The following is a 24,267-nucleotide window of genomic DNA, read 5'->3' on the forward strand; positions in this document are numbered from 1 at the left end:
TCACATTTTGATTTTTGGAACCCTTTTGAATTTTGTATTTGGAAGCATGAGAATCTATTATTTATTAAAAATATTTTCAATTGTAAACAAAGTCCTAGGTATGAGTGGTCATCACTACAAGTAGCATAGGATAGAAATGTTAACTTTCCAAGCCACTGAAGAGAGCCATTTCCTTAAAGTCGGTAAATGAGAGAGTTATTTCATCAAGAAATGGAAACGGTCTGACTCACTTTCTTCCAAATCAAATAATGTGGTCCAGTGCAAAACTGTTGAAAGAGTTTTGATTCTTTGATTTCTAAATTGGATTTTGAGAGTTTCTTCTTATTCAGACTCTGTCGCGGGCAGGAGCAGAGCCGCAGGACCGAGCCTGATAGTGTAATTGGATGAGGCTCTCTACAGAAACAGTGCAGAACACAATTGCCTAGGACTTTATTTCCTCAGTAAAAAATATACCTTGATAAAATAAATAGAAATGTTGAAAAGAGTATATTTAAGTTAGACTTGTACTCTCCTTGAACAACTCTTCCACACCTCTGGCCATAACGTCAACAGTTAAGGATATAAGGCAGTACACTAAGTCAATTTGAAAAATCGAGTGTCTTTGCAACTTGTGTTTCAAATATTCCTTACCATACAACAACAAAAAATACATTCTTATGGTACAGTTGAGAGGAGAGAGAGGTACTTTGAAAAATAGAAAAGAAATACCTATTAAGAGCTTTCAGTTGAACCGGAAGAGACTTTTTTTAAACCCAAATATTGTCTAAACCCTCAAGTCATTCTTAAGATGGATCGTTTGGAATAAAATTGGTAACATTTCACTGCTTGTCAAAGCTGCCTACATTTTTCAGTGAATCGGGCAGTGTGAGTCATCTACAGTCTCATCTTGACTTTGACCCCTGAAAACCACAAGTTGTGAAACTGTTTAAATCTCTTCTCTTTTAACACTTCTCTAAATAGATGGCATTTAGAATTTCTTAAGGTCTTGTTTTTGTCTCCAAAATCCTAACTCAGATTTTAAGACATTTCTACGGTAAACTCAAAAGAGTTTTAACTTAGTAACTATATGTCCTATCACTGGTTCTTTTGCCAAAATTTGTTTCTCTCCAACTACATCCAATGAGATACAGTAATTATACCCCCCTCCAAAATTCTATCATTTGAATAGTGTTTTCTTGACCTTCCCATTCGATTGTCTCCACAATCCTTCAAGTAAGAGAACAGTTATGAATATCACCCACACTAAACTGTATTAGGCCCCAGCGTGTGATTTATTGGTATGAGGGGATTTTCAAATGTCTTCCTAACTCAGCAGCCATTTTCATCATTTATATCTGAGTTATTTCCTGTTTTTCTTAGTACAGGAATGATTTGGTACTCAGGCCAGTAATCTTGGTGATTTAGTCATGTCATTATTGGAAGTATCCTCAGTTAGAAAAAAATACGCATTTTCCTGAATTGCTGACTTACTTTGTTGGGATTTTGGTGGCAGTGACTTGAGAGTCCTGTTTCTATAATGTATAGGCTGGGTGACCTTATTTCAGTTGACAGTAGAAGAGAAAAAATATATTTTAAAAGTGGGAAAGAAACACTAAGACTTTTCAGTTGAACTGAAGGAGGCTTTTTTCTTCTCACTGTAACTCCTCAAATATTATCTAACCCCTCAAGTCAGTCCTCTTCTCTCAGCTTCTGGGTTCTCCTCTGTCCCATGGGAATAACAATGACAGACCTGCACCTCACACAGCATGGGGAGGAAGAAATAACAAGGCAAGCAGGAAGCTTAGCCCAGCCCCTGGCATAACAAGCACTCAATACAAGTTGTGTGTTATTACTTTAACTGGGTATTAATTGTATTTTATATATAACCTATTCTCCCCAGAATAAATCCATCACCAACGAAGACTTTTTAAAAGGAACTCCACAGAATCACAGATCTGTACTTCTGAAACAAATAATGCAACATATTTTAAGAAAAAAGAAAAAGAAGAAGATAGCAGGAGAGGAAGAATGAAGGGGAGTAAGTCAGAGGGGGAGACGAACCATGAGAGATGATGGACTCTGAAAAACAAACTGAGGGTTCTAGAGGGGAGGAGGGTAGGGGGATGGGTTAGCCTGGTGATGGGTTTTAAAGAGGGCACATTCTGCATGGAGCACTGGGTGTTATGAACAAACAATGAATCATGGAACACTACATCAAAAACAAATGATGTAATATATGGTGATTAACATAACAATAAAAAATTTAAAAAAAAATAAAAGGAACTCCACAGATGATAGATTATTCAGTGGACCTCTAAATAAAGATTCACTGGAAATAAAACTGTTTACTAAAAGCAAATACGGATCAGATTATCTATCTATCCATCTATCTATCTGATCTGATATACACATATATACATATATGTAAAGTATATATGTACAATTTATGTATATATGTATATATATGTAAAGTATAATATATGTACAATTCTTTAAAGAATTGGTTTTGTTCTAAATAGCAGGAAAAATATTTCCATTACTCTAAGCCACATGTGATTCAAATACACCGATGATGTTTATTGTTCCAAGGAAAAGCTGACCAATATTAGGCTGTAGAATCCTATAATGCTTCTGCTCAGTGTGGGCCTGGGCATCGGGATTATGTGTAAGAGATGCCAGACCTATTCTGGTGGTAGTGGCACTAATCATTGCCCAAACTTGGCAATCATCAGCTCATAGAATTTGGTGCTTTGAGCAAAGGTGTTTTTAGTCCCCTCCCCCCTTTCTTTAAGAGTACCCTTGTCTCTTAAACTAACACACATCCTCAGGCTTAACTAGACAGAAAAGCAAACATGGGCAAAGTAGATGGGCATACAACAGTGAATCTGAGGGTATACCCTGCATTTGATTCCAAAACTAATGCCAAACTCAGTTTGGTCAATAGTAAACATTTCCTCTTAAGCATATAGGGGTCAACAGAAACAACAAGAATTAGGGGTCAACACCCTTCCACAGTGTTAAGTTCCTTCACTAAGGGACCAGGTTCTTTCAGGTGCTCTCTTATTTGGATTTTTGTTTGTCCTGACATCCCTCCAAGAACGATTACAGCACACCACATCACTGTATTCCATTTAGCTCCCAAACCACGGGGAAACTGGCTGCAGCATCAAACAACACTATTAAAAATACCACAGGGGAACCTTGGAGTAGGAATTCCAGGCACAAGCGACAGCCTAGGGACAAAGAGAGGCTGTAAAGACTTTGAGTGATACTGGGATGGAGATTTAGCAGAATTTCAGAGTCTGAAAGAAAACAGTCTGTATAACTTTTATGTTAGGTTCCTAGGGATGGTTCTCTGTGGTTGCATGCAGGTTTGTTAAAAGAGAAGAATCAAACTAATGGTGTAGTGTACGGTGACTAACATAACATAAAAAAAAAAAAAAGACAAGAATAAACTTCCTCTCTCCCTACCTCCCTTAAATTTTTCTTGTCAATAGATCTGTGACCAAGTGTAACTACAACTCACGGTGGCTTGGCAAAGTTGTCCAAAAGGGAGGTTCCCCATTACTGGGCCTTGCAAAGAACAGCAGACTCATTAGTACATATTTTCTCTTTTAACTTGGATATCTTTATTGTGCCATCTAAGCAATTACTTGGAAGTCTTCTGGTGAAATCCTGACTCTAAGGGTTTAAGATGCAAGTGTGGAAATTAACACAGCCCGGCTACATGAGAGGCCCCAGGCATCCAAATGTGAATGAGTGTTTTGAAAATCTAGCAGACTTAATGGATTAGTCAAGAGTCCTGCCACTTGGGAGGTCCAAATTCAGGGCCTTAGATCTGGGAGGAAGATGTTACAGTTGTGTTGGTGAAGGAAGAGGAGGAAGGGGAGCCAGCACTCATCTTTCAAAGAAAGACACCTTTTCTGGGTGGGAGAACAGCAAGAAGCCGGTGCTGCCTTTCAAGTTCTGCCACAGAGTCATCACTAACTGGGTACGACAATGGAAGAAAAGGCTTTTGGCATAAACTCGCTTATTCTGGTTGACTGGCTTTCATGCTTCTGGATTCTTCTCAGAAGATCCAGTCAGCTAGACATGATTATTTATTTTTGCAGGAGATTCCAGCAGCATGGGCAGACTGGGCTTCTTCTGGTCTGCCCCTCTCCTGGAGATTTTCCTTCATATCACATACTTCAGTTTGGAATTTTACACTCTGTACTATGATTATCTGAATAATGTATATCTCCCTTCTCCTGGCTCCCAGATTAGAGGGACTCAGGACAGGGATAATGCTGCTTTTCGGTCATCTTTGTATCCCAAGAGCCCTGCTTAGGTCTGGCACATGGAGACTCTCAAAAAAATTACTTGTTAAAAGAATATTGTCTAAAATGTTAAATAGACCAGATCTGGAGATCTAACCGCAAAGCAAGCAATTCATGGGCTCAGTAGTTAACAATGGCTTATTTCATATGTGCCTAGAATAAAAAATGGTCTAATTTACTTGTAAATCTGTAGGTTCTATTTGACTGTAATTGTCAATAAGACATTGTAAACATGCTAACGGGTATCAGGAGAAGTAAAAAACAAATCCATCTATAGGTGCTCTGAAGTCAAGTCGGAGTTCGAAAAGCTATGGTAAGCCATGTGCAGGCGGGGACGATGAACACGCAGAGCATGAAGAGCAGAAGAAGTGGGCCCAGAACAAGAAAACACCAGATAGGCAAACAAACAAACAGATGGCAGAGTCTCAAGAAAGATACCCAATGTCCTACCAGCAAAAGATGAAGTTGTAGCTCTCTAGAGATGATGATTCCTCAAAACTGTTACACCCTAATCCTTGTAAGAATGACATTTATTTCGATCTAGTTATTTCTGATAACTAAGCCAATGTGATGGGAATGCTACTATATGCTGATGCGGGACCTTTGTGAAGTACTGTGTGAAGGCACCCACTCTTTGCCAATAGCCTGGAAATCTGGAGTTCTTTCCTGGAACTCTTAAGAGTGGTTCCAGGAAAAGTTACTTAATAGCCTTGATTCAAGGAAATGAAACTCTTCTGTCTTGTACTGGCTGTTTGAAAATAAGGTCACTCAAGCAAGATATAAATTTTTTCAAAGTACTACATCATGGTGTACCCCTTAACATTTACTGCAATTGTACATAGGAATTCTCCTTGTCTTGGGTCTCAGAGTCCTAGAGTTGGTTTCTATTTGCTGCCTGGTGCTCACTTCCTGGTAGTGATGATAGCCAAGATGGATTTTCTTTTTTGAGTCACTAGAGACCATCTGGAGTTCAACAGAAACCCAACTTGGGAGATCTCTGGCAGCAATGAAATTCCCTTTTATCATCACTTTAGAATCACGAACGGCACTCCTTGTGTATGGGAACAGAGTGGCACAGGCTCTTCTTGAACATAACCTTGCTTTGTCTTGCGCTTCAAACCACATCCCACTCCCAGCTCACACACAGATGCTGGGAAAGCAGCAGTCAAGAATGGCAGAGGAGCAGGGTCTCGGGCTGGGAGATGCTGCCATGAGAAAGGAGGAGGTGTCATGAGGGGAGAAGGGGACGGGTTCTGGGAGCTTGGAATTAACAGGGTATAGAGGACAAGGAAAGCACCATTAGATAAGATACAGGAGATCATAGAGAAATAAGGGAAGGAGGCAGAGAAGAGAGTAGGAAAAAACGAGGCAGAGGATATAATGAAAGAAGTGTGGGAGACTGCAGTGGAGAACACGAGAATAGAGAGAATAGCGAAGAAACAAAAACGAACGGCAAGGACATGAGAGCGAAGGGATAGAGGGTTGTGTTCTGGGTGTAGAATCTGAACTGTAGAATTCCAACTGCCAGGGTTGGAATCCCAGCCATACAACTTTTTGGAATAATGACTATGGGAAATAATGACTATGAGCCTCAACTTGCTCTTCTGTAAAAGGTGTAATAATTCTACCTTACAAAGTTGTGAGAATCCAGTGTGATCACGTGTGTTGTCTCAGCACAGGGCTTGGCACAGAGTTGGTGTTACCGTGAGTGGAGTTAAAAGAGACGGGAACAGAAGGGCAACGGAAAGCACAAGATGGAGAAAGTCAGAAGGAGAGAGATTCAGACAGAAGAATGAAAAAGAAAGAAGTGAATTTCTCATAATGATTTTAACCTTTCTTTTCCCATATTATAATCCAAGTTTCTATGCCCACTCTATTATTTCTACCTGTTTTCATGACACTTGGGAAAAACGGGTACCTGTTGAATATTTTTTTTAAAGATTTTATTTATTTATTTGACAGAGAGAGACACAGCGAGAGAGGGAACACAAGCAGGGGGAGTGGGAGAGGGAGAAGCAGGCTTCCTACAGAGCAGGGAGCCCGATGCGGGGCTCGATCCCAGGACCCCGGGATCATGACCTGAGCCGAAGGCAGATGCTTAACGACTGAGCCACCCAGGCGCCCCAGGTCCATGTTGAACATGAATACCTTTTTAAATGTATTTTTGTATTAAACTAACCTGCAATAGGTTGCATTTCTTTTAAGAGTTGAAATTGTTCCTCAGAAATGAGTAAGATCAAGGTTACATGATGCTAAACCAGTCATCCAAAAAACCCACTTATTTTCCCTTCTTCCTTACTGTATTGACTAGCCGTTTGATGGAACTAAATGAACTGAATGGTTATTTTGAAATGTGCAAACCCAGCTGTAGCCTGTAGGGAGAATAGAGCACCTAGTGTTCTTGGTGGTGTATTTCCAAGTTTCTCTCCACAACACGAACCACTTCCTTTTACTTGAAGTCATTTTGCTTTTCTCATTAGTCTCATGGTCCAGGGCTAGTGTTGAGTACTGAGGCAGCTCTAAGCCCAAGACCATAAAACAACACAATGGAATTGGCCCAAAGCATAAAAGGAAGGCACTATGGAGTTGTTCTTACCCTCTCAAGGAAAGGAAGAAGAAAAGTGGAGCCGTAGGTAAAGTATGAAGAAGATATCAAAGAGATCTATTCTTACATTAGGGAGGAGAAATGAAGCCACAGCCCAAATCAGAAGGAAAAAACTCTTTACACTCATCACACAGATGCTCCAAAGTGCACCTGGCACAGAGCTGAGTACTTGTCAATCACGGACATGCCTCCCTAGTATTTCCACAAAGCTGGGTAAATGGTGGGCTCCCGGACCTGCCGGTGGCAGTGAGGTGAGAGGTTTACCTTCACTGACCGTGAGTGAGCCTACTCTTAAATGCCACTCAGAATAAGCCAAAAGCAGTTTTATCTTTTTCATATAAACATGCCCTTTTGGAGGACCATGGGACTTATTTAAAATATTGGCCAGTGAACAATAGGCCAGTACTGGCACCGCTTCTCACATTTTCCTCATTCCAATTCAGGGGTATGACAATACAGAAGTCATCCATCCTTTCCTTCTTTCAAATTCTTCTCTTCTGTCAAAGGGGTTAAGAGGCAGTTTTATTCCACTTTCCTTCTTGTGTAGGAGAAACAGTTTTCAACGTTGGTGTCTACTGCCCTCTGTTTGGCTTCCAGATTCTACCTCATAGACATTTTAAGACGTTCCGAGAAGAGATACATAAGGACCTCTTGACCCCAGGACTATCGGACACACAAGTCAAACAAGATGGTATTCTAGCACTAGACGCTGCATGAAAACACAACAAAAGAACTGACGTAGTAATGGACAGGCTGTATGGGAATAAAGAGGCATAAACTACAATTTTTAGAACAATTTTACTAAAGGGGCGCCTGGGTGGCTCAGTTGGTTAAATGTCCAACTCTTGGATTTCAGCTCAGATCATGATCCCAGGGTCGTGAGATCGAGCCCTCCCCATGCTTGGTGGGGAATCTGCTTGAGATTCTCTCCCTCTCCCTTGGCCCGTCCCCTCGCTCTCTCTCAAATAAATAAAGGTTTAAAAAAATTTCATTAGAGTTAAGCTGGAGGTAGGTATGCACGTTATGGAAACACAGAGAAGGTCCTGACCCAGCCTGGGGAAGACGACAGGGCTTGGACTCAGGTGTCACCTTACCCAAAGAATGAGGTGAAGTGAGCCAGGCAATTAGAGTAAAGTGAGTTCTAGATGAAGAGAAGAGAAGGAGCAAACACAGAGAGCTGTGAAACATGTTATCTATGGGTGGGAGAAATTTGCTGCTGGAAGAGTCAGGTGGGTCTTTGGTACCCACTGCCAAGGAGATAAGATTTTATCTGGTGCCTGATGGGAGGTACAGAAGGGTTTTAAGCAGGGCAATGCCATTTTCAGACTAATTTTTCAACTATATCAATTTGGTTGCACTGCAGAAGGCAGAGCTAAGGGGAATACACCAAAGATACACTATTTAAGAAAGTGGTTCTCAAATTTTTTGATATATACTAAGATATACATTTTCCTGGTAAAATAGCTGTGAGTATTTGTGTGTATGTCAACAATATCATAAAACAATATTTACCCTAGATACTATAATTTTTTTTTATAAAATGCCAAATGCAACTGATGGTTTCAAAATACTATTTCAGGGACTCCTGCAGTAATCTGGGGAGAGCTGATGAGTACCTGAACTGGAGAAGGATCAGTGGGGTGGAGAGGAGAGCACAGATTTGACAAATATTTAGAAAGTAAAATAAAAAGATAGTTATTTATTTGATGGAGAGGCATATGATGTCCAAGTTTCAGTCTAGGATAATCGGAGTGGGAGACGAACCATGAAAGACGATGGACTCTGAGAAACAAACTGAGGGTTCTAGAGGGGAGGGGGGTGGGGGGATGGGTTAGCCTGGTGATGGGTATTAAAGAGGGCATGTTCTGCGTGGAGCACTGGGTATTATGCACAAACAATGAATCATGGAACACTACATCAAAAACTAATGGTGTAATGTATGGTGATTAACATAACAATAAAAAATTTAAAAAATAATAATAAAAAGAAAAAAAAAAGAAAGGATATTCGGAGCAGCAAGAAAAGAAGAGAGTAGAATCATTCGGGAGAGAATGGTTCCTAATAAATTTGTGTTGAATAAAGGCTTAGCAAGTAATTGAATAAGGGGAGGGTTTCAGAGGAAGGTCTCTCAGATCAGAGCAGAGAAGGCGAAAAGGAGCTCCCTGGACACCGTGGTGAGGGCGGTGGGAGCACAGGTGTATGAGAAAGTCCACCTACCATGGCTTGGGTGGTGCCTGGGAGGTGAGAAGGGGGAGCAGCTTGGCCAAGAAGGGAAAAAGGAATGAGCTAAGGGATCAACAAGGGGTCTGTCACTGGGCTTTGCTATTGTTTTGTCTTGTTTTTTAAGACTGAGAGACATGGGGGCACCTGGGTGGCTCATTCAATAAGTATCTGCCTTCGGCTCAGGTCATGACCCCAGGGCCCTGGGATGGAGCCCCGCATCGGGATCCCGGCTCTGTGGGAAGCCTGCTTCTCCCTCTCCTACCCACCCCTGCTTGTGTTCCCTCTCTCGCTCTCTCTCTCTCTCTGTCGAATAAATAAATAAAATCTTTAAAAAAAAAAAAAGACTGAGAGAAATGACTAGGGAAAGAGGCAGAAGAAAAAGAGAGATTGCAGATGTGAGAAAAAGAAAGGAAAAAGTGGGAGCAAGGTCCTGGAGGTACTGAGAAGAAAGGGCCCAGGGCATAGAGGCAGAGGTTGCCTTAGAGCCAGGAAAGGGAAGGGACACATCACCTGCTGAGACCAGAAGGGAGAAAAGGATGGGTATGGGTGTCACTAAGAGGACGCAGACCTGAGGAAGTTCATATCCTTATAGTGACTTTCTTCATTAGGCAGCAAGTAAAGGCATTTGCTGCAAAGTGGTGAGCAGCTGCGGGGTCAGGAGGCTTGACAAGGGGAAGGAAGGTTAGAATAAGCACCAAGGGAAGTAAGAGAGGGCAGAGAGCAAGGATAAAGTGTCAAGTGGCACTGAGGGTCCAGCCAAGGGGACAGCCTTGACTTTACTCCAATTCCAGCTTGAAGTCATGTGGATTTTTCCCGCCAAGTGTTCAGATAAGGAAGTGGAGCAGGCAATTCCTGAAACTGACAGTGCTGGGTTTTTCCTGCGAGGTGTAAGGAGATCAGGATGGCGTGGAATTGAGAGCCTGGGTAAGCAAGAAGGAGAGGAAAGGAGCCTGAAATCCCCGAATTAGGGGATTGCCAGAGAACATATTCTATTTCCCAGGGTCCTTTGCAGCTAGATGTGGCAGGTATCTAAGTGAGCCAAAGAAGCTATAAATAGAAGCATCATGTGGGGTTTCTGGGAATTCTCTTCCAAAGGAGGGGCTGTGCTGGCAATTTAGATGTGATGACTAGAGCTTTCTAGACGTTACCTTGGACCATGGAGGCAAAGCCTATATGGTGGAGGAATTAGCTGAAAAAATCGTAGGTCCCTAATGATGTTAGAGCAGCTGTACCAGCCTGGACTGCCCACTCCAGGTCTTTTTTACAGGAAAGAGAAATAAACTTCTATCTCGATTAAAGCGTAACTTTTCAGGTCTCTTTCATTCCTGCTGAACCAAAGTCCAGCTACAATAGCACGCACACATAGTGACCAGAACACTTAGAAGGCTGCCTTGGCAGAGGATGTTTACCTTCCACCACCCAATGCCAAGCAGGGCACACATTTTACAATAAGCAAAGAAGCTTTGGTCTTTCTAGAAGATTACAGACTGCTCTTGATTTGAAAGGAGAGGACACAAAAGCTAAAACTTGGATTTCTTCATTAAATTTTTTTAAAATAAAAGAAAGCCACAGCAATGTTATTGCTTTTTTCCTGTGACAGTTGTCGCTGCACTTTTTGTAAAGAAATGTACTAAAATTAATGACAACATTAACACCCAGCATGACACATTTCCACTGTCTTACACATTTTTTTTCCTTCCCTGAAGGGTCAGAATTCCTATCGGTTGGCATAAAATGGTCTAAGTCCAAGCCTAGTAAATCATTTGTATTGCTTTGTTTTTAAAGTGACTAAGCAGCTGGAGTTTTCAAGGTCAGCCGAATCATTTGCCAGGGTCACATGTGTTTCGCATGTCAAGTAACGTATATGGGTCCCACTCCATCCAGGATTGTACGGAAAAAGACATTTGCAAACAAGTGATCCGAAGCCATGTTTCCAAACAGCTGCTATGGTTATGCGGATAAGAGTTACTATGTAAATTGTGTAAGTTGAGGACTATGTTTCCAATCACTCAAAAAGAATATTCATTACAATCCATAATGTCCAAACCGAGAAGGTCAGTTTCTGATAATGAAGACACACAATAAATATTCAATCAGGATAAAAAGTAAAAGTATATGATTGCTGTTATTATCATAATGAACTTGCTCATGTGCAAGTGGGAAGAATGTGTACTGGGTATAAAAATAACACCAAGGAAACACGTAAGATGGGACCTAGTTAAATAGCTAAAGACGGAGGACTTCAGGTAACGAGACTTGGCTAATACTTCTCCTTCCATTTCATACTGCAGGCAACACTGACTAGAAGTTGCAGACATGATGCTAATAACTTCCTTAACAAGCTGGAGTAATTGGTATTATGGAGCCAGACTCATGGCACAGGGAGGGGATGACCTGAGGATTTAGGAGTTTAGGAATAGAAAAACTTTTTTTTTTAACTTCACATTTTAACTTAGAGCATAGTTAGAGATGTCTGGCTTCAACAAAGAGAAGGATGGGGTATTGATTTTTGTGAACAGCTCCTCCAGTGGGCTGTCCTAACTCAAAAGGGATAATTGGCTTTGAAGAGTAGCTCTTACATTGAATTTTATTGAGTTCTTAAAATGTTCTTGGTCTGTGCTCTTCAAAGCCCACAGTCAGCCTCTTCATCTTGTTTGTATTTACTAGTCTTAATGATCTCTCATGTGCGAGATGTGCTACATGAAGATTGCCTTCTGACCAGTTAACCCCTCTGCAGGTTTCAAGGTTGGCTTCTGTATTCTGGAAGCAAAATAACAGGCACCTCCCAGTCAGCGGAGTGGCGCAGACAGGCATAGACAAATACCCACTCTAGCTAAGTATGGGCTCCAGTCAAGCTGGAAAAGGTCTCTCAGCTCTGAGTCACTTATACAATCAAGTCCCTGAACATGTTTCTGTCCCTAATATTTTGTTGCTCTAGGCAACCATCAAGTTCACACGAAGACTTCTGCCAACTGGAGAACATGACTAGCCAGGGGAGCCAGAATTTTCTTTTAACTCTTTGTTGAAAATTCAAGAGCAAATGGTGGGTGTCATGGATATTCTCTACAGGATCTATATTGGGGAAAGTGGAATTCACATACATTGACTTAGTGTATCTTTTATTCACTTCTTAGGGAAATATAATTATACAGAAAATATAATTATAGAAAGGCAATCAGAAGCATGCATGTTTTAAAAAATAAAAAAGAAAACAAGAAAGAGCTGGTTGGATTTTTGGATATCAACTAGTCCAATATCCTCATTTTATAGATGGAAAACCAGCTTAAATTACTGACCCAAGGTTAAACAGGGAGCTAATGACAGAGCTGGGATTATAACTGTGGTCCCCAAACCCCAGGGTTATTGCTCTTTCTACAAGTTTCCCAAATTTAGGGCCACATGTAGGATGAAGGAATGTTAATAAATCACAAGTGAGGGGCGCCTGGGTAGTTTGGTTGGTTAGGCATCCAACTCTTGATTTCGGCTCAGGTCATGATCTCGGGGTTGTGGGATGAAGCCCTGCATTGGGCTCCATGCTCAGTGGGGAATTTGCTTGAGATTCTCTCTCTCTTTCTCCCTCTGCTCCTCCCGCCACCTACTCGCTCTCTCTCTCTCTCAAATAAACAAATCCTTAAAAAAAAAATAAATCGCAAGGGATCATCTCTCTTTTGTAATAGCAAATAGCAAATGTTCCTACAAAGGGCTATTTTGCTAGGATGCTGGAAGCAATCCTAAACCTCTGTGGCTAGGTAGTGATCATCCGTTAACACGCCCCTTATGAGAGTCTGGCCAGGGGGGACATTTACCTAAAGTATTTGAAAAGCATTCAAGGTATATCATTGCTTATCTGAATTTGATCTTTGCTTCCTCTGAATTCTTAAGACACGTATTCTCTGTGACACAATCCTGGAGAGTATCTAAGATTCTTGGTTATCTTTTTCATATGAACAATTATATCTTGCTAAGTCCTTGCAAGTAGGACTGCAACTTATTCATTTCCATTTCCCTGAAACCCAGAGTACAGAATTAAACATGTTTTTGTTGACTGCTTGATGATAAGTCAATATTAATTTTATTAGCTCTAGTAGTTTAGTAATAACCTATTTACTCAGAAACTGTCCAGGAACTTCTACAATTCAATACCAGTAAATAGGTGCAGAGAACACCAGAACAGTCAACAAATGCATTTAAAAGCTTAGTTGTTAAAAAGCAGAATCAGGCCTATAAATACAGAGAACAAACTGATGGCTGCCAGAGGGAACAGGGGTCGGGGATGGGCAAGATGGGTGAAGGGGAGTGGGAGACCCAGGCTACCAGTTATGGAATGAACAAGTCACAGGGACGAAAGGCACAGCGTAGGGAACGTAGTCGATGATACTGTAACGGCGTTTTACAGCAGCGGATGGGAGCTACACTGGTGGTGAGCACAGCATAACATAACGAGAAGCTGAATCACTATGTCGTACACCTGAAACTAATGTAACACTGTGTAGCAACTATACTCAAATTGAAAAAAAATAAAAAAAAAACCTTATTTGTTTTTTTAATTTCATTTTTTTAAAGATTTTTAATTTATTCACTTGAGACACAGAGATACAGAGAGAGAGAGCATGAGCAGGGGGAGAGGCAGAGGGAGAGGGAGAAGCAGGCTGCCCGCTGAGCAGGGAGCCCGATGCGGGGCTCGATCCTAGGACCCTGGGACCATGACCTGAGCCGAAGGCAGGTGCTTAACGACTGAGCCACCCAGGCGCCCCAAACCCTTATTTGTTATATCCATTAAATACCCTAAAGCTTACCTCAGAGATGGATTGGCCCCAACCCCACTCTTATTTTGAGTTCATTTGTTCTTAGTTTAGACTCAATGCAATGGCTAGGACTCTGATTTGCCAAGGTGAAAGAAGCAGCAGATCAGAAGAGGCCACTAAAGCCAGGTTCACTAACAACGTTAAGAGGTAATCATTGGGAGCAGCAGATGAGAAGTTAAAATGCAGCAACATTTGGGGCTCTTAAATGTTGGGGGAGAAATCCATAGGTCATTAGCTCCAAAGGGCATCTGTGAATGTCAAAGAAGTGTAAAAGTAGATGTATATAATCATGACCAGAGCCACTAAAAATAATTTCCTTACATTCAACGCATGCCTTTAAGAGGTTAAGAATGAGCATAATACCTTTCAAAGATTTTCATTCCAAATGATTAAAATAAGATTATGAACTTTGGTTTCCCAGAATATTTGACATATGGATCATTTTCTCCTAAATGAAATGTAGGTAATCTATGCACTGAGATAAACCAGCCTTAAATTCCAAACTGGAATTCAAGCATCAAACTATTTTTATCCGATATATAATCCTATATATACTATATATAATAGCAAGGATCATAAGGGTTCATATATTGTCAGAGCCATTTTACATCCACTCAAAATCATACAATTACCAGTTACTAAATCCCATACACCTGTTCTTTTATCATTTGCAACAATCTTTTGCTCTATATTTCTGTGATCTAGCTATTTTGCTAGTATAGGGCCATTATTAGACCTTACTCTTTAAACATCGCTATTGTGCTCTAACTGGTCTCTGAAACTTTTATATTTTCTTCTTTCACTCTTTGGAATTTTAAAAGGATTCCCAGGTGATCCTAATGAACAAACAAGTTTGTGAACCACTACCCTAAATGCTTAGTGCAATATTCATTTGACTCTTAACTACACCCTTAAATGGAACTAACTCCTTTAGTGGCCGACAACATGTGTCTGTGATTTCTGAGCTCAGCTGCTCTTAAAGAATGTTTCCCTTCGTTTCCGTTTTTCCCTTCGGTTTACTTAACAACTATTTAATAATTCTTAGGTGCCGCTCCTTCCATTAGACCTTCCATATCTTGTTTTAGATCTCCAGCAGAGATGTACTAATGTTTTCTCTGCTTCTCTTTTTAGGGGTGCCATTTGATGCTTAGGCTCAAAGAGACAAAGATGGTGGGGTGGGAGTGGCTCTCTCAGTTTTACTTTTTCTTTGTAGGGAAACACCTAAGGGGGGATCTGTCACACTCATGAATCTACCCTTGTTTGAAGGTCTGATTTGAAAGCAGATTGGGCTACATTTTGCACAAAGGCATTTTAACTGTGCAGGTGTGACTGCCCAAATCAACAACAATACTTTGAACTTTTACAGAACCTTTCATCAAATGATATCAAAACAATTCAGCTTATAAAGTCTTAGGAAGCTGGCAGACAAAATTTTCTATTGATATATAAATGGGGATTTACTGCATTAGCTATGTGGGTGATTTGTTTCAAGTCCCCAAACAACGGGACGTTTAGGTGGAGGAAACTATTTTCGGTGGGCTACGTCTCCATCCAAACTGTGACATTTAATTTCAAAAACCTTTAAGAAAAAACAATCCTTTTCTTTTTAAATTTTTGCTGAATTTTGGTTACCAGTTCACAGGTACTTGTGTTGAGAACTTAATAATCCTTTTTTCTTGGGTGCCTGGGTGGCTCAGATGGTTAAGCGTCTGCCTTCGGCTCAGGTCATGATCCCGGGGTCCTGGGATCGAGTCCCACATCGGGCTCCCTGCTCCTTGGGAGCCTGCTTCTCCCTCTGCTTCTCTCTCTCTCTCCCTCTCTCTCCCTCTCTCATGAATAAATAAATAAAATCTTTAAAAAAAAATAATCCTTTTTTCTTAAAAAAAAAAATTAAGGAATGCTTCACCAATTTGCATGTCACCCTCAAGCAGGGGCCATGCTAATCTTCTCTGCATCATTCCAATTTTAGTGTATGTGCTGCTGAAACGAGCACAGAACCTAATAATTATTTTTCCCTCTTAATTTGACCAAGCATTAGCTTCTTTTTGATAATCCAAAGAAGCCCACTGAACACACTAAAACGGACTTCACCTGTGGTGAGGGAGAACAATATTTACCAATGGTTTTTAAATGAACAAAAGTGTGGTACAAATCTGTTTGAGTCTTGTATTATTTAAATGTGTAGCTGTGTACCACGTCTCTCCAAAAACACTTACAAATCTAATCCTTTCTGTTTTCCTCCTGGCTTCTTTCGCTGTTTTTCCTCACATACAATTGTGTGAGCTCTAGACTGGGAAGAGCAGTGCCTTCCCATTTTCCCGTATTTTAAATCTGTTGTAAAGTAAATATGAGCAAAATGTGTCTGAGGAATGTTTATCAGACTATGGTTTTTATTTGGCTTTGTCCTAGCATATTAGTTTTTTTTTTAATTTTTTGCCCCATTTCAATGGTTTCTTTGATGTCTTGTTTTGACCAGCTGCTGAGCTTTTTGTGGCTGTCCATTTACATCACTTTAAAAAATGGTACATAAATGAAATTTGAACAAAATGAACAGTACTTTCACATTGTTTCAAAATCAAACATGTTCCTAAGGAATCTGATTTATGGCAGATGGAGAACAAAACCTTCCAGAGGGAGGGCTGTTAAATGAGTCTTAATTGCTTGCACATGAAAATATAGTGACTAAGATTGTGTGCACAATTAGGAATTTAAACATGTAGAAAAGAACTGGCCATGGAAACATTTTTGCAGGCATAGCTAGTTTGTATGAACACAGACAATAGAAGACAAGTTAGTAAAGGAAAATAATTTTAAGAGAAATTTAGTTGTTTACTTGTTCTTTTTTATGTCAAGCTTCCAATTGTAAAGATGATTCATTTACCTCTGAAACTCACTGTACACTCAAGAAAAAAAAGTTTATTCAAGATTTAGAATTTCTTTTTTAGTCCCCACTATGTGCTAGATACTAGGCTTGGTGCTTATTCATTTCATTTAATCCTAATAATAACTCTCTGAGATAGGTTGGTTAGTGATCTACATTTTATAGATGACAAATTGAGGCTCAGAGCATAAGTTGCTTAAAGTGAAATGGCTAACAAGTGGCATAGCCAGGATTCTCTGTATTGACTGAATAAATCAAAGCTGCCTTCCCTACTCCCTCCCCGCCAGCCTCCACCGTGCCTAGCTCTTTCCCTGGAAAAAAATACACACCTGGGCGCCTGGGTGGCTCAGTCGGTTAAGCGACTGCCTTCGGCTCCGGTCATGATCCTGGAGTCCCGGGATCGAGTCCCACATCGGGCTCCCTGCTCAGCGGGGAGTCTGCTTCTCCCTCTGACCCTCTTCCCTCTCGTGCTCTCTATCTCTCAAATAAATAAATAAAATCTTTAAAAAAAAAAGAAAAAATAAACACCTTTCAAAAAAAGTAAACTAAGGTGTTCTACTTTCAGTTTCCAATCAAAATGTCTTCCTTGTGTTGGGTGATATGGCATGGTGAGGTTGGGTGGACGGGCCAGAGTTAGTCAGTCAGGTCTGGGGTCAAAGGTTGGGACAAAGATGGTAGGTTTAGACACACAGGCCAAAGTGGGTTGGCTTCAGAAGCTCTGCCTGAGTGTGGGGGTCAGGTGGAAGCATCTAGTCAAGAGATTCAGTGCCTTAGTGGCTTTGTAGACAGCAACTGTGAGGGCAGTGAGGTTCTATCTGACTGGTTCTGCCACAGTGTGTGGCACTCAGTCTAGCTCCCCACAGCCCAGGGCTGTGCCCTCCTCCTCACGATAATGCTGACATTCCAAATGAATAGTTTGTGTGGTGTTCTACAGTGAGTTTCCATTTGTCTTCAGAGATCTAAGTCCATTTCATGCCTCTGATGGACTAGATTCCCAGGGATACATTAATGAACATGTGCCATCCACATTTCTAAGAACCTTAATATCATAAAGAGCAGCTTGCTGAGAAATATATATTAGCAAAGTAAAGTGTGTTGTGGCCAACCTTCTTATCTCACTATAATCAACAATAATTTTTGATCCACCAACATTTATTTCCCTTTTCTAATGGTACCCTACTTTGCTTCAGGGAATTATTTAGTGTCTCCATGGATAATTTAATAACAGCATAGCCCACAATGATCAAGTGCTTTCTATGTGCCATGCATTGTGCTTAGTTTTTTTTTTATAAATAATACCTCAATTTTCATGAACTCCTCACGAGATAATTACTATTACTATGCCCACTTCAAAAATGAGGGACTTGAGGCTCTGGAAGGCTAAATGAAGTGTTTGAGGAGAAACATCTATAAGCGGCACAGCTGAGATATGAATCCACACAATCTGGCCTCGTAATTTAGGCTCTTAGTACTACATTATATTACACAGTCTGACAGAAGAGCCAGATACCCTGTTCTCCTGTAGTCAAGACCCAAGACCCAAACTAGACCAATTAGACCCCTTCCTGGAATGTGACATGACACAGATGAACAAAGAAACTAAAAACAGTTGCAGGAGGCTCACTAGGTTGCTCCTGCCATGAGAATTTCCCTTTATTTGTGCCTTTCTCGCACTCTGAAGATGAACTGATTCCTTCAACCCTGATCCTCCAGCATCCCCACTAATACTCCAGGAATTGGAGGGTGCCTGGGTGGCTCAGTTGGTTAAGCAACTGCCTTCGGCTCAGATTATGATCCTGGAGTCCTGGGATCGAGTCCCGCGCATCGGGCTCCCCGCTCAGCGGGGAGTCTGCTTCTCCCTCTCACCCTCCTCCCTCTCATGCTCTCTGTCTCTCATTCTCTCTCTCAAATAAATAAATAAAATCTTTAAAAAAAATACTCCAGGAATTGGAAATTATCCCAATATTCTATTTTACTTAAGGAGATTAGATTTCATTTTACTAGATTCTATTTTACGTAAGTTAGCAGAGTTGGTTTTTACCTTGCAACCAGAGGATCACTGCTGACACACCATTATCTAAGGAGGGGTAGAAGCCACCCTAGGAGAGAATGGTATGAATCCTCAAAGAACAGGATGTTGAAGCACAGTAAGTGCCCAGGGATAATGTGATAGACTCAGTGAGAAGTACCGTGTGCCAGAATGCCAGGTTGACTTCCTCTGCTGCCCTTTCTGTTGAAATGATGAGGGCTTGGGTCCCCCTCTAAGCCAGTGGGCTGGGACACGCTGGCCTTCTCCTTTATCTCTGGGACTTTGAGCCGTTTCCAGTGAATGGGACGGGCTTGGAAGATCTTTAGAAATACAGACTGTACAAGGTATGACTGAAGAGGCAAAAAGACTCCTAGAGATCATTGCTTTCCCCTCACAAACTGACAAGATTTCAGATGAAGCTGACTCTTTCAAAGTGTCCCCTGGGAAAACCTAACTATATGCTTATTCCATATGTTGCCGTCACTCTACGATTCTAGGACACTGTCTTGGGAATGCCTCCCTTCAGAGTCCACGCTATATTTCTTTCAAATCCCTCAAAATTGTCTTATCCCTTGGAATGGATTCATTTCTAGAATTAGCCTGATCCAGGCTATTCTGACATCCTGTTTGTTGACTAGGGTTGGTAATCATATTGGAAATAATATTTCTGGTCAAAAGTGAAGCATGGCAGCAAACCAATCAGGTGACTTTTTCCTAATATGGCCTATGAAATATCTCTAAAACCATTTCTAAAATGCTCTCAGCAGGGGTAGGTGGGCTAAAAAAAGGTACAGTTTACAAAGATAACTACTTTGAGGATCAACATGAATAGTGCAATAGTGTCTATAGGTAGTCTTGTAATGCTTTTCAGTATATAAGGTGCTTTTCGCCTACCAGGCACTGTGCCAAATTTTCTACACACATTACCTTGTGTAATCCTCACAATTGGGAGGGTATTATTCTAGTTATTCACTGCATTTTAAGAGAAAAGACTCAGGGCATAGAGTAAGTTGTCTAAGATCACAAAGTGGGTGAGCAGGAGAACCAGCCACGAAACCCCAATCCCCTGCTCTTCCTCCTCTAGGTTCTGATCTGTATGTCAAACGAGCAAACAACACTTGTAACAGTTTGGAATTTTTTTCAAAACAAAAACCTGCAGGAAAAGAAAACCTAGGCCTACTTCTAGGTGAACAATTTTAGTTAAAGAACCTAGTCACACAGTCACTGACTTGAGGCATCTCAGAAGCCCTTGTCTGCTCCTCAGCTTCGAGCTCTCAGTTCCAGGACCTGTCCTGTTCTGTTCCCTTCCCTAGTGATGGGGAAAACATTTCCTCTTTTACTACTCTGTCTTCTACTTTCTCGTGCTGCTAAGTTTTCCCTAAGTTCATGAACTGGGTCTACAGACCCTTTCCAGTCTGTGAGCTAAATAACAGTGTAGACAGCTTCTCGGTTCTCTAGAGAAAAGACCTCTCATCCTGACTCATTTCTTCCTCTTTTATTCAGCTACTTAATTCATTTACAAGCCCTTTTGTTTTCTCTTACCTTAATGCTCTTTGTCAATCAACAGGGCACATTTTTATCTTTTTCAGTTCTGAGAACCTCTGGGAGGATGGTTCTAAAGCTCAGTGGAGGTATTTTATGCCTCACTGGGTCCTCAGAGCCTAAACACAGTCTCTCACATCTCAGAAACAGAGAGAAAAAGAGCAAAGCCGGGAGGGAACACAGAAATGAGGTTCTCCACATGGACAATTCAGTGTGCAGTATGCAAACATCGGAAACATATCAGAAAGAAGATACACAACAAAAGCACTCATTTGTGTTACCAGGCATGTAAAATACAGTGAACTAGAAGTACTTCCAGAGTGCCGACATGCCAGGAGAGAAACACAAAAAGAGAGAGCGGATAACACACTAAAAACACTGGATATTTAAACATCAGAAACATCTAGAGGAAGTCTGGGGGGAGAGAGAGCCAAGGAATTTCACGGCTAGAAATAGAACCCAAGAAAATGACATGGGTATGAAGAGCCTATGGCAAATCTACAACAAAAAGATGGTGAATCTCATCACTCCATAGAAACTGCTATTTCAGGGGCTAATAGTGAGTGGTCCTAGAAGCAAGGGGAGTGCTGAGTCTCAAGCACTGCCTTGCCCCCATCCTCTTAAAATTTTTTTAAGATTTATTTAATCTTAGAGAGACAGAGCATGAGCGGGAGAGGCAGAGGGAGGGAGAGAGAGAACCCCAAGCACACCCCATGCCGAGTGCGGCGGAGCCCGTTGTGGGGCTTGATCCCAGGACCCGGAGATCATCACCTGAGCTGAAACCAACAGTCGGACGCTTAACTCACTGGGCCACCCAGGCGCCCCTGCCCCCAAACTTCTGACATAGTCCATCTGAGTGAGGCACTTCTCACACGGACCATGCAGCCTTTTCCCTAAGTTCCTGCCCTGGGCACTCTCACTGAACACGTACTTCAGTCGGAGGAGTCAGGAAGGGGACCGTGGGAATTAAAGAATGCTCGAGGAATTCTATGTCCCAGGCAGGAGTCCTTTCCTTAGCTTACATAACTGAGTTCTTAGGATTTCCCAAAGGTTTCTCTGTATCCATAGACCTTAGCCATTCTCTTTTTCCTACTCTCCATTCATCGCCATTCAGGAAAAGGACCCTATAAATTCATTTTCTGCTCTCCTTTAAAAAATAGAAAAGAAGAACAGGAAAAGAAATTTCTGGGAAAGAACTCTCCAAGGCGAGAGGCAGATGACAATAGATGGTGTGTTTTTGTGTGCACATGTCAATAAATCTTAAGAAGAGAAACCTTAAAGATATGCCTTTGAGTCAACTGTAACCTATACTTTGTCATTTGCAGCTGTATCTCGGATTCTCATAGACTTAAAGGAGATTATGCATGTAGAGTCTTTAGTACATACTAAATGTCAGAAAATGTTACCTTTTATTAACATTAGTAGTCATGACATATCCAACGGATTTTGAAAAAACATTTTCTTAGATGGTAGAAGAAGGCTGCTAGAAGTGAACTCCCCATTGATTCATGGAGTCAAACAATTCAGTGTTTAACCAGTAAAATTTGGGAAATTAGACCCAAAGGAAATTTCACTACTTTGCCCCACCACAGTAATGTGTTTCTGAGTAGGCCTAGAATATTCTCTAAGGCATACATGGGTGGGAAGCACTTTGTGGGTAGAGGGAGCGACTTAAAAATGCAGCTTTTGTTCTTTCCTTTTTTTTTTTTAAAGGAAACTTGGTACTGTGTCTAAGAAGACAAAAAGGATACAGTTACTAAACATAACATTTCCCAAGCCCGCTCCCACCCCCGTACACAAACATGGACACGATCCTTCATTTTCTGCTAGGAGAAGAGCAAGCTGGGCTAATTAAAATCTTGTATACATTTCGAGAGATAACAACGATGACAGCCCGCTGATGACGACGATGATGACGTGCTTTGTGCTGATAATAGTATCACCTCGTCTTGCTTCCTAATCATACAGCACTTTCACACATAGTATCTTGTTTGTCCTGGACTGCATTGTTTGTTACATGGGGGGTGTGGGTGTCACCAATGCACTTTCCAGAAAGACAGTGATTTTCCAGCAAGTTATGAGCAACCCCGTGACAACGCTGTACTCTGCCCTCTTACCCACATCATTCAGTATCCCATTATTCCCCCAAATTTGGCCGGCCAAATGGTTCACCCGGGAGCCCTCGTTAGTAATATAAAGATCGTGGGCCTTCTCCCAAAGATTCTGTTCTGGACTGTCTGGGAATCCATTTGTTTTCCACCATCCCCTGGTGATCTCTTTGATCCAGGGGGTTTGGGAAATACTGTCCTTTTCAAACTCGGGGCAGTGAGGAAGGGATACTGGCTGCAGGGGACTTGGGTGACGTTCGGATCCGCTCTTTGGTGGTAGCTTTGCTGATCACTGGGAGGATCATGGAACGGTCCTGCCATAGGTATCACAGGCTCAGTACCTACAGACACGGTACTGTCCTATTCAAGGGATATTCTTTGAAAATACAGTTAATTCTTCACTATGGCTCCCGAATACTGAAATATCACTGGGCAGCATGTCAGTAGTACCTTTCCCAGGTGGGGAGAGGCAACCAACGACTGAGACCTGAGAAATACTTACATGTTTGTCACTAGATTCTAGGTAAAACAGTGAAGCTATCTGCCTTTGCTACTTACTAGTCAACAGCTAAGAAAAGTCTTAAATTAAATCCATTACACTTAGCACTTTATCAAGTATTCTTTAAAACAGAAGCATTTTTACATGACTAAAATTTTCTCATAAATCATTTAAAAACCTTTTTATTATAGAATTTTTTATACCTAAATAGAATTCATATATTATTTAGCATTTGGGGTTGTTTTCAATCTTTGATGCATATGTATATATATATATATATATATATATATGTGTGTGTGTGTGTGCTGTGATGAACATCTGTGTATATGACTAAAGCTTTCACGTCTTTTCTCATCACTCCTCAAGCTAATCAACTGCCAAGTCTTCTCAGCTTGGTCTCTGGAGAGAGCTGTGAATCTATGCCCTCATCCTCAATGGCCACACCACGTGTACTTGATAGATAACAGCCTCCTAATGAGTATGGGGCTGCCTCTGCTCTGTTTTTTGGTCTGTTTCCATTTCATTTCTTTTATTTTTTTCTTTTGGGGGGGAAGGGCAGAGGGAGAGGGAGAGAAAGAAAATTTTAAGCAGGCTCTATGCTCGCCGTGGAGCAGACATGGGGCTCGATCTCACAACCCTGAAATCAAGACCTGAGCCAAAATCAAAAGTCAGACGCTTAACCGACTGGGCCACCCAGGCGCCCCTTCCAATGTTGTCATCCTAAAATACATACTTACTTCTCTGCATAGAAATGATTGATGGTTTTCCCTTGCCCATAAAATACAGTCCACAACGATCAACACTGGCTTCCAATACTCTTCACACCACTGCCTTAATCTGCTCCTGCAGCCTCCTATTTGGTAGGTCCATACACTTTCAACTCTCTTTGTCCTTTACTGTCTCCAGTCCCCTGATCTGACAGGCATTCTCTCTCTGCTTCTACTTCTCACTCTTACTGATCCCTTGGGGTCAGGTGATCATCCCCTAACTATAAGCAGAACTCTATGTTCTTCAAAGCTCAGCAGGGAGACTTCCTCGGGTGGTACATGTATTTGAAGTTGCTTCAATCATGGCCCTTCACTTGCACATTATTCATGATTCCTTCTCCCCTCAACTGTGAATTCCTTGATGCCAGTAGTCACATTTTACTCATCTCTTGATCTCCAACGCTTACCTTATTGCAGGCCATATAGAAGGTGCACAGAAAATATTTATTCACCAAATGGTTGATAACAATAATAAAATTATAGCATTTACACTACCTACCACTTGTTGAA

General features: G+C 41.3%; 1 protein-coding gene and 1 non-coding gene across 15 annotated transcripts in view; both read right to left on the reverse strand.

Moving 5' to 3' along the window:
- PDE4D (phosphodiesterase 4D) overlaps positions 1–24,267 on the reverse strand; it is a 1,508,086-nt gene that overhangs the window by 166,573 nt on the left and 1,317,246 nt on the right. The window lies entirely within an intron of this gene.
- LOC113930005 lies at positions 15,818–15,924 on the reverse strand. Its single transcript, XR_003522391.1, has one exon. It is a non-coding gene; the product is annotated as a U6 spliceosomal RNA (small nuclear RNA).

Source organism: Zalophus californianus, chromosome 5 (assembly GCF_009762305.2).
Source record: "Zalophus californianus isolate mZalCal1 chromosome 5, mZalCal1.pri.v2, whole genome shotgun sequence".
Classification (NCBI taxonomy): domain Eukaryota; kingdom Metazoa; phylum Chordata; class Mammalia; order Carnivora; family Otariidae; genus Zalophus; species Zalophus californianus.